At 36.9% G+C, this 14,259-nt stretch overlaps 1 non-coding gene across 1 annotated transcript; it reads right to left on the minus strand.

Annotated features, from left to right (window-relative positions):
• Positions 1–13,024: 13,024 nt before the first annotated feature.
• Positions 13,025–13,132, minus strand: LOC112780185 (small nucleolar RNA R71). Its single transcript, XR_003191038.1, has one exon. It is a non-coding gene; the product is annotated as a small nucleolar RNA R71 (small nucleolar RNA).
• Positions 13,133–14,259: the final 1,127 nt, after the last annotated feature.

Consider the following 14,259-nt stretch of genomic DNA (forward strand, 5'->3'; position numbering starts at 1 on the left):
GAAGGTGCCTCAGGGAGTCTACTTCCCTCCCCGTGACTACTGGGATCAATTGACCACATCTCTAGGGGAGCTGACATATCAGTCAATCAGCTGACGTTAGAGCATCAGGATCATTCTGCTCTCCACCATTAGATGATGGAAGGGCAATAGAGGCAGGGATGTGACATTGAGGAGCTTAAACGCTCCAGAGGATTCTTTAGAGGGAGCAGCAGCCACCATCACTAAGGTGGTTAAGTGTCATTCTCCCTTTCCTTTATCTTATGTCTGTTTTGAGTATTTTATTCTATTTTTTATTTCTTGTCTGAGTTTTCATGATCACTATTAGGATGTCCTTGCCTTCTAGTTTAGTTATTTATTTAAGTATTTTATGTTTATTTTTTTTAAAAAAAAAAGATGTCTCATGTTCACTGAGCTTAAACAAAAATTAAAAGAAAAAGAAGTAGTGAAATGCATGAGGGTCTGAGTTATATATTGCGTGTTCTAGTTACTTTGAAGGGTTGGCACTATTTTTGTTTCTGAATGTATGAATTAACTATGCATATTTGATGTTGGAGTTAAGAAGATTTGGTTCTTGAGGAACAGAGACTTAAAGAAGTATTTTTTATTCTCTCAAATAAGAAAAAGATTGATTCTTAAAGCAAAAGAAACAACAAAAAGAAATTAAACAAAAAACCAAAAGAAAAAATTTCAAGGCTTTGATCATCAATGGTTGGGAGGTTCAAAATTGATCTAAAGCTCAAAAGAGTGGTTTTCCCTAACCATATGCTTGTGGTGTGATGAGTTCATATTTGATGGTATATTCTGACTCAATTTGGATGGATTCTAGCACATGAAATCACACTTAAGCACCAAAATAGCATACTTTTGTGTTTTGTCCCTAATTTGATCCTAAATGTGAAAACATGCAATTTTGTGCTTTAATAGAGCAATTTAACCCACTTTTATGTCATTCGATGCCGTGATATAGTTTGTGAGTGATTTTAGGTTCTAAAGGCAAGTTTGGCAAGGCAAAAGTAGAAGAAAGCATGTACAAAGGGAGAAAGCATGAAAAAAATAAAGGAGAAGTGATAGCGAAAATTGTTGTCGGTAAGGAATTTCTCTTATAGAAAGAAGAATTTCGTTGTAAGCATAGCTCCAAACCAATAAACAACTCTCACATCAAATTAAATTTGGTTGTCACAAATAACAAACCCTAAATGAAAATTAACCAGAGTATTTAGACTCCGGGTCGTCTCACAAGGAATTGTAATGAAGTGAATGATTATTGGCTATGAAGGGGTAAAGGGGGGTTTGGTTGATAATTGGGCAAGAAAATAAATGGCAAGAAAAGTAATTCAAACAAGTAACTAAAGAAAGCAAGTAATAAAGAGAGACATTCATGGCAAGTGTTGAGATCATAGGCTTTCTATCCTAGTCATGCAATGATTAATTCATCTTATTTAGTCAACTCCAACAAATAGGGAGAAAGTCAAACAAGACTAATCAATCATACCACAATAATAACAAGAATTTATCTTATTACGTCATCTCCAACATTGGAAGACGGTATCATATTATCTTCCATGAGAGAAAGTCTAATAAGACTAGCTAATCTCAATCCAAAAGTCCTAATCAACTTACTAATTAAATTAGCAAAAGATTAGCGTCAATGGAAACAATATTAGCTTACAACTCTAGATCACCAACATGAGTTGGGTTTTCATGACTCAAGATTGCCCAATTACTCTTTCCAAGCCAAGAATGCTCAAAATCTACTCTAAAGCCCAACCAAGCATTTTGTAAAACACTTGGTGGGTAATAAAGGAAAGCATAATAAAAGTGCAAGAATAATAAATCTACCAACTACAAATTGCAAGTAAACAAGATCAACAACTCAAATCAACAATAAAGAAACATCAAACATTAAATTGCCTTAAAAGTAAACCAAATCCAACAAGAGCATCCATGAACATAAAAGAGAAATTAACATGACAAATCATGAGAATGAAAGAGTAGAAGTAAGAAATCATAAAAGAAACAAGATGAAAACATGTAATTAAACCTAAATCTAGGAGAAATTAACCTAACCTAATTCTAGAGAGAAGAGGGAGCTTCTCTCTCTAGAAACTAACCTACATGATGCTAATGCTACAAACAATTGCTCCCCCTTGTCCAAGCTTGAATTCTGCATGAAATAGTATTAGAAATGAGTTGGGTTGGGCCCAAAGTGCTTCAGAAATCGCTAGGGGCGATTTCACCTTAGTGGGCCACGGCAGAATCAGCGCGCACGCGTACATGGCGCGTGCGCGCCCCTGAGCACGAAGTAACATGTGGCAAATTTTATATCATTTTGAAGCCCCGGATGTTAGCTTTCCAACGCAACTGAAACTGCCTGATTTGGACCTCTGTAGCTCAAGTTATGGTCGATTGAGTGCGAAGAGGTCAGGCTTGACAGCTTTACGGTTCCTTCATTTCTTCATGAGTTCTCCCACTTTGCATGCTTTTCTCCTCACTTCTTCCATCCAATACTTGCCTTATGAACCTGAAATCACTTAACAAACATATCAAGGCATCGAATGGAATTAAAGTGAATTAAAATTACCAATTTTAGGGCCTAAAAAGCATGTTTTCACATTTAAGCACAATTCAAGGGAGAATTACAAAACGATGCTATTTTATTGAAAAAATGTGAGAAAAGGTGATAAAATCCCCCAAAATAAGCATAAGATAAATCACAAAATCGGGGTTTATCAAATCTCCCCACACTTAAACTAAGCATGTCCTCATGCTAAAATCAAGAAAGAAGCAAAGGGACATCAACATTTATTCAATGCAAACTAACTACATGCAACCTATCTACATGCAATCTAACTACATGAATGCATCCACTTAGTCAAAATAAATCAATTCCCAAGAATACATATACAGACACAAGGGTTAAGGCAATAGCAGTCACTCAACCCACAATTGAATTGAATTATTAGAAAGATTTTACAAACTTGCAAGAAAAGAGATGATCATGGGTGGAAACATGTAATTGAGCGATCGAACCCTCACCGGATGTGTATCCGCTCTAGTCACTCAAGTGTATGGGGTTGATTCACTCAATCCTCCCCTAATCATGTTTTCCAAGATTTGTTTTTCATCTAACAATCAACAATTATTTCATGCATGCATACAAATATCATGAGGACTTCCCATAGGTTGTAATGGGGTTAGGGTCAAGGTAGGATGCATATGGTCAAGTAGGCTTGAGATTTGAATCTTTGATTAACTTAAACTTCCCACCTAACCTATGACAACCTATACAATTCTAAACAAACCTAACTACCCATTCTTCACTTTTTCACACACTCATGCATTCTCTTTTTGATCACCACCCATATGTATTAACTTTGATTGAACCTTGCTTTGGGGCATTTTGTCCCCTTTTTATTGCTTTTCTTTTTCTTTCTTTTTCTATATATTTTCTTTTTCTTCTTATACATATATATAAATTTTTTTCTTTTTGTTTTTCTCATTTATTTTTCAAACAAAAATATATACAAGAACATCAATGCATATGGTTTACACATGATTAATACATGAGTATGTACCCAATTCCCAATATTTTTCAACAAAAATGTAAACACACTTTTATCTCTACCCAATGTTCCCAACTCTCCCAAAATCAAATGATAAACACTCTCACTAGCCTAAGCTAATCAAAGATCCAAATTAAGGGATATTTATTATTTTTCACTTAGGCTTGTAATGTGCTACAATTAAGAACAAATGGGTTAAGCATAGGCTCAAGATTGGTTAACAATGGAAGATAAGAGGTTGGCTATTTGGGTAAGTGAGCTAATTGAACAATGGCCTCAATCATATAAATGCATGTATACACAAAATAATGGACATATAGAATTAAACAAATCAAAGATTACAATCATAGGAAGAGAATGATGCACACAAGAATGAAAATAAGTGGTTATGTATGATGTAACCACACAATTAGGCTCAAATCTCACATGCTTATGTTCTTAGCTCAAAACATGATCCACAAAGTATATAATTCAAGCAAGTTCTAAAAAAAAATTTTTTTTTTCAATCAATAGGGGTGCCCTATAGATAAAATTCTTGGAAGATATCATGATTTTGACTAAGCTTATTATATACATATGCAAAATAAGAAAGTGCAACTAAAAATCCTAAAATGAAATGCAAAAGTGTTGGGATTAGAAACTTGTTACCAAAAACACCGAGTGGTCGGACGACCTCCCCACACTTAAAAGTTTGCACCGCCCTCGGTGCACTAAAAATGAGCAAGGGAGTATGGCGACTTTTCGAGTTGCCACCTTCAGCTGGTAGGTCAACCGGTTGCTGCGTGTTCTTCCTTCTGCTTCCATTTTTGCTTATGGTGCATCAGTCATGAAAAACAAAGTAAACACTGCAAGATGAGAAAATACAAAAGCAAGGAAGCGTCAATTGTTGGAATGAGGTAAATCACTAGAATTGAATGAGTGAATTGGTGTGACATTGATGAAAGATAGGTGTGTGGGTTCTAAAATTACGCGTGGTTTAGAATACACACACACTAGTACAAAAAGTTATGTCACAACTACACAAAAGAAAACATGCACTTCACTCATTCTAGTGTGCTTGAGATACTGTAAAAGACTCATAGATTAAAACAACCCAACAAGTAGTGAAGAAGCATAAAAGCATTCAAGAAAAAATCAAGCAATTGTGAAATTGGATAATGCATGGACATTGATTGATGTGTAAGTAAATTTAGTGAACAAAATGGTATATAAAACTCACACAACAATCAATGACACATATTGAAGTTGTTGCAACACCTAAGTGACATAGAGGTGAAACACATGGATGCTATGGAGCTTAGGAAAAAGAAGATAGAAGTGAAAATCGATCACATAGCAAACATGGTCCACAAAGCTTAGAAAGCTCAAAAATATGTTGCTAGGTAAGCTTTCGATCCCATTTCACAATTCCACAAACTCAATGCATGAAATAGGTGATGATCAATTAGAACAAGCATCCTAAAAAAATGCATTGATAATGTACAATTGCCTAACAATAGATGATGAATGCATGGTGGCCAAAACATGCAATTCAAAGAGGTAAGATGCATGAAGGCAATGTAACAAGTACTTGGTATTCAAAAGTGTTAAGCATGAAAAATTCCAAACCAAGTAATAAATTGCAATCTCAACAAAGGAATCCAACAATGACAGTAACGACAATGATGTTAAACTAACATCCCATTAGTAATAAGCAGCAGTAAACAGTAAAAAGATTAGTAATCCAACACTTATAATAGAAAACAAAAATTAAACAAAGATTAAACTAACTAAAAGAAATGGTGTTACATGATATTTGGTAGTGTTGGATGATGTTTGAAGGGTGGAAAGAAAAGAAGAGAAGAGAAAAGAAGGAAGGAAATGGAAAGAGGAGAAGAAAAGAAGGTGAGTGAAACAGGGCAATCAACGCGTGCGCGTCTCGTGCGCGTAAGCGTGGATTGATGAAATGGAAGCAACGCGTACGCGTACATGGCACGCCCGCGACGATGGCTTATTTTGAGAGGAGCGCGTATGCGCAAGGTGCGCGTGCGCGTGCCTTGGGCACAAAGTTGGCACACGTTAGGCACAACTCTCGGGTGAATGTATGGAGGGGTGGAAAAACTCAATCCACGCGTACGCGTACATGGCGCGTCCGCATGGATGGTCGAAAATGCTTGAGGCACGCGTACGCCTGAAGTGCGCGTGCGCGTAAATGGTGCTCTGTTTTTTCAAAATTTTTCTATGTCTTTGCACCAAACCAAGCATTTCAAACCTCCAAATAGCTACCAAAACATCATAAAACCTTATTTAACCTACTAGACTCCCAAATAAACTCAACTAAGCAATTCAAAACATGAAATTAAACTAGTTCTACTAATATGTACAAAAGGGAAAAATGAAAAGATGTTACCATGGTGGGTTGTCTCCCACCTAGCACTCTTGTTTATTGTCCTTAAGTTGGACTTATGGGGAGCTCCTCTTAAGGTGGCTTGTGCTTGAAGCTATCCTTGAACATCCATCAATGCTTGAGTCTCCAATAAGCTCCATTCTTCAATTTTAATATCTTCAAGTTTTGATGGAGTTCTTCACAAACCATGAGCTCCCAAATTTGATTCTCCTTGTGTGATCCAGGATCCCACACTTTGTTTTGACACCCATCTTCAAATTGATCATCATGATTCCAATTGGGTGGCATGACCTTAGAATTCTCAATTAGGAACCCAAACATTCTCCTAGACCCATGCAATTTGGTTCTACACCAACTATTGCTTTTTAACTTTGAGCATGCAACCATCATGAACTTAGAGTGATGTATCCAACCACTACACAACTCTCTCCTACTCTTGACTCAACAAAGAGCTCTAAGTTGCCCATCCGTCTCAAGCAAACCATATTCAAGTGAGAAATTGAAGCTTAGGGATAAGAACTTTACCCACTTGAATGTTGTATTGGATGGTGACTTAGGAAGGGGTGGTCCTAATGATCTTACAAGTTCCACTCCCTTGTGCTCTTCTTTGACTACCTCCACCTCTTCACAAGCTTCTTCAAATTCAACCTCTTCCTCTTGGTAGCTCTCTTCCAATTCAATCTCTTCTTCATTGCTTACCAAGGGCATGGGAGGTTGTGCATCTTCTTCTTTGATCTCCATGTCAAACCCAATTGGATAGGATTCAATTGTACATAAGAATTCTTCAATGATTGAATCCATCTCTTGGTCAACCTCTTCAAAGGCTTCAACCACTTCTTCCGGCTCAATTATCTTAACTTCCTCCTCTTGTTGCACTCCTTGCTTCAACTCCTCTTCTTCACCTTGAAGCTCTAAACTCACTCCCTTACTAGGCTCCTTAATTGCTTCTCCACATTCATCAATGGGAGTGCTTTGGTTGCTTAGGCTTAATCGGGAGGAGGCCATATTGCTAACGGCTTCCACTAGGATAACCATCTTGGCTCCTAGCTCTTTAAACTTCTTTTCATCCTCCTCTTGTCACCTTAGGATATGAGACTCAAGATCTCTCAATTCATGCGTGGGGGCTTCATCGGGAGGTGATGGTGGAAGGGAAGGTTCATGGTTTGGGAGGGAAGTTTCATAATTGGAAGTTGGTTCACCTTGGTAAGGGTATGGAGTTGGTATATATTGAGGTGGTTCTTGAGAGTAGTTGTGTTGGAGTTGTGGTGGTTCCATGTAGTTCATATGGTTCATAAGGTGGTTGGTATCGTGGATAAGGATTAGGGTAATATGGGGGTGTTTGGTGAAAAGGGGCTTTTGAGTAAGTGATGAGCGGATAATTTATACGCTTTTTGGCATTGTTTTTAGTATGTTTTTAGTAGAATCTAGTTACTTTTAGGGATGTTTTCATTAGTTTTTATGTTAAATTCACATTTCTGAACTTTACTATGAGTTTGTGTGTTTTTCTGTGATTTCAGGTATTTTCTGGCTAAAATTGAGGGACTTGAGCAAAAATCAGATTCAGAGGTTGAAGAAGGACTACTGATGCTGTTAGATTCTGACCTCCCTGCACTCAAAATGGATTTTCTGGAGCTACAGAACTCAAAATGGCGCGCTTCCAATTGCATTGGAACGTAGACATCCAGGGCTTTCCAGAAATATATAATAGTCTATATTTTTCCCAAGTTTAGATGACGCAAACTGGCGTTCAACGCCAGCTCTTTGCCCAATTCTGGAGTTCAGCGCCAGAAATGGATCAAGGACCAGAGTTGAACGCCAGAAATGGATCAAAACCTGGCGTTCAACTCCACAAATGGCCTCTGCACGTGGAGAGTTAAAGCTCAGCCCAAGCACACACCAAGTGGGCCCCAGAAGTGGATTTATGCATCAATTACTTACTCATGTAAACCCTAGTAGCTAATTTATTATAAATAGGACCTTTTACTATTGTATTTGATATCCTGGATTGTATTTTGATCCTGTGATCTCGTTTTAGGGGCTGGCCATCTCGGCCATGCCTGGACCTTTCACTTATGTATTTTCAACGGTAGAGTTTCTACACTCCATGGATTAAGGTGTGGAGCTCTGCTGTTCCTCAAAGATTAATGCAAAGTACTACTGTTTTCTATTCAATTCATCTTATTTCGCTTCTAAGATATTCATTCGCACTTCAACCTGAATGTGATGAACGTGACAATCATCATCATTCCCTATGAACGCGTGCCTGACAACCACTTCCGTTCTACATTAGAATTGAATGAGTATCTCTTAGATCTCTTAATCGGAATCTTCGTGGTGTAAGCTAGAATGATGGCGGCATTCAAGAGAATCCGGAAGGTCTAAACCTTGTCTGTGGTATTCTGAGTAGGATTCAATGATTGAATGACTGTGACGATCTCCAAACTCGCGATTGCTGGGCGTAGTGACAGACGCAAAAGGATAGTAAATCCTATTCCTACATGATCGAGAACCGACAGATGAATAGCCGTGCCGTGACAGGGTGCGTTGACCATTTTCACTGAGAGGATAAGATGAAACCATTGACAAGGGTGATGCCTCCAGACGATTAGCCGTGCCGTGACAGGGCATTAGGATCAATTTCTCGAGAGAAGACCGAAAGTAGCCATTGACAATGGTGATGTATCACATAAAGCCAGCCATGGAAAGGAGTAAGACTGATTGGATGAAGATAGCAGGAAAGCAGAGGTTCAGAGGAACGAAAGCATCTCTATTCGCTTATCTGAAATTCTCACCAGTGATTTACATAAGTATTTCTATCCCTGTTTTATTAATTGTTTTCGAAAACTCCATTACTATTTTATATCCGCCTGACTGAGATTTACAAGGTGACCATAGCTTGCTTCATACGAACAATCTCCGTGGGATTCGACCCTTACTCACGTAAGGTATTACTTGGACGACCCAGTGCACTTGCTGGTTAGTTGTGCGAAGTTGTGAACCATGGTATTGGCATCATGTTTTTGGCGCCATTACCAGGGAAAGAAAGAGCGATGAATTTTACATAATCAAAGTGTAATCACAATTTCTGCGCACTAAGTTTTTGGCGCCGTTGTCGAGGATTGTTCGAGTTTGGACAACTAACGGTTCATCCTGTTGCTCAGATTAAGTAATTTTCTTTTCGTTTTCTTTTCAAAAATGTTTCAAAAATTTTCTTTCAAAAAATTCTCCTTTGTTTTCGAAAAAAAAAATTGTTTTCAAAAATATATTTTTCTTCAAAATTTTTAAGAATGAATTCTAGTGTTTCATATAACATGTTTTAGCTTGGCTGGCTATTAAGCCATGTCTAACTCCCAGGATTTTGATTGAGAACTATGAATTCATTGCTTCCTTTTTCCCAAATATTTTCGAAAAAAATTAAAAGAAAATTCAAAAAAATTTATCAAATCATAAAAATCAAAAATATTTTGTGTTTCTTGTTTGAGTCTTGAGTCATGTTATAAGTTTGGTGTCAATTGCATATTCATCCTGCATTTTTCGAAAATTCATGCATTCATAAGTGTTCTTCATGATCTTCAAGTTGTTCTTGGTAAGTCTTCTTGTTTGATCTTTGCATTTGCATGTTTTGTGTCTTTTCTTGTTTTTCATATGCATTCTTGAATTCTTAGTGTCTAAGCATTAAAAAATTCTAAATTTGGTGTCTTGCATGTTTTCCTTGCATTAAAAATTTTTCAAAAATATGTTCTTGGTGTTCATCTTAACATTCATAGTGTTCTTGGTGTTCATCTTGACATTCATAGCATTCTTGCATGCATCACATGTTTTGATCTAAAATTCTCATGCATTGCATCATTTTTCTTGTTTTTTTCTCTCTCCATTAAAAATTCAAAAATCAAAAAAATATCTTTCCCTTTTTCTCTCTCATAAATTCGAAAATTAGATTTGACTTTTTCAAAAATTTTTAAAATCTAGTTGTTTTTATGAGTCAAATCAAATTTTCAATTTAAAAATCTTATCTTTTTCAAAATCTTTTTCAAAAATCAAATCTTTTTCATTTTTCTTAGTTATTTTCGAAAATTATAAAAATATTTTTCAAAAATCTTTTTCTTATTTTTATATCAAATTTTCGAAATTAACATCACCAATTAATGTTTTGATTCAAAAATTTCAAGTTTGTTACTTACTTGTTAAGAAAGTTTCAAACTTTAAGTTCTAGAATCATATCTTGTGATTTCTTGTGAATCAAGTCATTAATTGTGATTTTAAAAATCAAATCTTTTTCAAAACTAATTTCAATCATATCTTTTCAAAAATATCTTCTTATCTTACCTTTTTCAAAAATTTGATTTCAAAATATCTTTTCTAACTTCCTAACTTCTTATCTTTTCAAAATTTGTTTCAACTAACTAACTAACTTTTTGTTTGTTTCTTATCTTTTTCAAAACCACCTAACTAACTCTCTCTCTCTAATTTTCGAAAACATCTTCCCTCTTTTTCAAAATTTCTTTTTAATTAATTAATTATTTTAATTCTTAATTTTAATTTTCGAAAATTACTAACCTTTTTCAAAAACTATTTTCAAAAATCACTAACTCTTTTTCAAAAATTATTTTCGAAATTTTCCCTCTCTCATCTTATTCTATTTATTTATTCATCTACTAACATCTCTCCCTCACCCACCAAAAATCCGAACCCTCTCTCTCTCTTTCTGAGTTCAGATTTTTCTCTTCCTCTTTTCTTCTACTACCAATAAGGAACCTCTTTACTGTGACATAGAGGCTTCCTCTTCTTTTCTTTTTCTCTTCTCTTTCTTATGAGCAGGGACAGAGAAAAAGGCATTCTTGTTGAAGCTGATCCAGAACCTGAAAGGACTCTGATGAGGAAACTAAGAGAAGCTAAATTACAACAATCCAGAGACAACTTGATTGAAAATTTCGAACAAGTAAAAGAGATGGCAGCCTATTTTAACTAGTCTTTTTCTTTTGTTTTCATTAGAATTATGCACTTTCTTGAGCTACAAGCAAGTCAATTAGGTAGATTTTCATGCTTCCTTTGATTTAATCGACCATGTATGAATTCATGCTATTTCATGAGGTTTTATACTATAATTGTCACATATTATGAAAGAATGAATATCTCATGATTTTAAGCATAGCTTTGACGTGTTTGGTTGATTAATGATAGGTGAAGAAAGCTTGGAGAAAGGTTGAAGCAAGAAGGAATAGCTAGGAGTAAAGAGAGGACAATGGAATAAGTGAAATTGAACCAGGAAGCAAAAAGCTGGACCTAAAGTTAGCCTCAAACTTTTGCACAAACTTTTGGGTGAAAAGTTAGCCCCAACGTTAGCCCCTAACTTTTGGGCTAACGTTGGAACTTGAAAATCACTCCCTGGGCACCAAAAGTTTGCGCCAACGTTAGCCCCTAACTTGGTGGCTAACGTTGGCATAAGAAAAACCTCCCTGGCCACCAAAAGTTTGCGCCAACGTTAGCCCCTAACTTTTGGGCTAACGCTGGCACATGAAAAATACAAGGGGAGGAGCAAAAGTTTGCGCCAACGTTAGCCTCTAACTTTTGGGCTAACGTTGGCGCCATAAGTACACATTAGGAGGCCAACGTTGGAGCAAAAGTTAGACCCCTAACTTTTGTCCCAACGTGGATAGCAGCAAGTTATGGTGGCTGATATGAAAAGTTGGAGCAAAAGTTAGCCCCTAACTTTTGTCCTAACTTTTGCTCAAACTTTTACTCCAACTTTTGCAAAACTCCAACCCGGTTCGTTTGGTTCACTTTGGTTCTTCTCCAAACTCCAAGAGCAATCAACCAAGGCCTCTTTCAACCCAATTCCACCAAGAGCAAAGGCCCAACTCAAGGCTTGAAGATCATTTGAAGAAAGTGTATAAATAGGATAGAATTCAAGTTCTTCGGAGAGCTTTCCCTTTGAATTTTCATAATAGTTTTCGGAGAGCTTTGGATATTGAGTGATCTTTAATTTCTTAGTCTTGGGGAAGGAGAATTCACTTCTCTTCCTCTTAGTTTATTGCTTTCAATTTCAATTACAATTGTCTTGGATCTTGGGTTGGAGAATTGAAGAAATTCTGTTTCAATCTCATCCTTGGATCTCTCTGCTTTATTTACTGCTTGATTGAATTTAATTTCTGTTAATTGCTCTTCATCTACTTTCCTTACAATTTACAATTCCCTTGCAATTGTTCTTGTTGGATCTAGGAAGGCATTGAGATCTAGACTCGGTTTTCTAGTCTCTGGGTCCTGAGATCTGAACTTTCAATTTCTAATTCTCTGTTTACTGTTTTCATGTTCATTTACTTTTCTGCTTCAAGATCCGATTTAACCCAAACCCTCTTCTACTTCTCTGCTTGATGCAAATTTACTTTTCCTTGTTTAATTTCTGCAAATCCAAGTCCCAATCCCCTTTACAATCAAGTCATTTACATTTCTTGCACTTTAAGATTCCGCAATTTACATTTCTTGCATTCTAAGTTTCTGCCATTCAATTTCTTGTTCTTTAAGATTCAGCAATTTATTTCCTGTTCTCTTTAATTCCATGCAATTTAATTTCTGCAAATCACAAAACACTCAACCAAATCTTGATTCGCTTGACTAAATTAACCACTAAGCTAAAATTGCTCAATCCTTCAATCCCTGTGGGATCGACCTCACTCCCGTGAGTTTTTATTACTTGATGCGACCCGGTACACTTGCCGGTTAGATTTGTGTGTTTTGGGAGAAATTCATTTTTCCACCAAAATACTCATCACCTGCCATTGGAGCAAACAACTTTGAGCTGAAACCTCAATTAGTTTCTCTGATGCAGCAGAACTGCAAGTTTCATGGACTTCCATCTGAAGATCCTTTTCAGTTCTTAACTGAATTCTTGCAGATATGTGATACTGTTAAGACTAATGGAGTAGATCCTGAAGTCTACAGGCTCATGCTTTTCCCTTTTGCTATAAGAGATAGAGCTAGAATATGGTTGGACTCTCAACCCAGAGATAGCCTGAACTCTTGGGATAAGCTGGTCACGGCTTTCTTAGCCAAGTTCTTTCCTCCTCAAAAGCTTAGTAAACTTAGAGTGGACGTTCAGACCTTTAGACAGAAAGAAGGTGAATCCCTCTATGAAGCTTGGGAGAGATACAAAGGACTGACCAAAAAGTGTCCTACTGACATGTTTTCAGAATGGACCATCCTGGATATCTTCTATGATGGTTTGTCTGAATTGGCAAAGATGTCATTGGATACTTCTGCAGGTGGATCCATTCACCTAAAGAAAACACCTGCAGAAGCTCAAGAACTCATTGACATGGTTGCTAATAACCAGTTCATGTACACTTCTGAGAGGAATCCTGTAAGTAATGGGACGCCTATGAAGAAGGGAGTTCTTGAAGTTGATACTCTGAATGCCATATTGGCTCAGAACAAAATATTGACTCAGCAAGTCAATATGATTTCTCAGACTCTGAATGGAATGCAAGCTGCATCCAACAGTACTCAAGAAGCTTCTTATGCAGAAGAAGCTTATGATCCTAAAAATCCTGCAATAGCAGAGGTGAATTACTTAGGTGAACCTTATGGAAACACCTATAACTCATCATGGAGAAATCATCCAAATTTCTCATGGAAGGATCAAAAGCCTCAACAAGGCTTTAATAATGGTGGAAGAAACAGGTTTAGCAATAGCAAGCCTTTTCCATCATCCACTCAGCAACAGACAGAGAATTCTGAGCAGAATCCATCTAGCTTAGCAAACTTAGTCTCTGATCTATCTAAGGCCACTGTGAGTTTCATGAATGAAACAAGGTCTTTCATTAGAAATTTGGAAGCACAAATGGGCCAGCTGAGTAAAAAGATCACTGAAATCCCTCATAGTACTCTCCCAAGCAATACAGAAGAGAATCCAAAAGGAGAGTGCAAGGCCATTGACATAAGCACCATGGCCGAACCTGTAAGGGAAGGAGAGGACGTGAATCCCAAGGAGAAAGACCTCCTGGGACGTCCAGTGATCAATAAGGAGCTTCCCTCTGAGGAACCAAAGGACTCTGAGGCTCATCTAGAGACCATAGAGATTCCATTAAACCTCCTTATGCCATTCATGAGCTCTGATGAGTATTCCTCTTCTGAAGAGAATGAGAATGTTATTGAAGAGCAAGCTGCCAAGTTCCTTGGTGCAATCATGAAGCTAAATGCCAAATTATTTGGCATTGATACTTGGGAAGATGAACCTCCCTTGTTCACCAATGAACTAAGTGATCTGGATCAACTGACATTGCCTCAGAAGAGACAGGATCCTGGAAAGTTCAT

Source organism: Arachis hypogaea, chromosome 19 (genome assembly GCF_003086295.3).
Source record: "Arachis hypogaea cultivar Tifrunner chromosome 19, arahy.Tifrunner.gnm2.J5K5, whole genome shotgun sequence".
Lineage (NCBI taxonomy): Eukaryota > Viridiplantae > Streptophyta > Magnoliopsida > Fabales > Fabaceae > Arachis > Arachis hypogaea.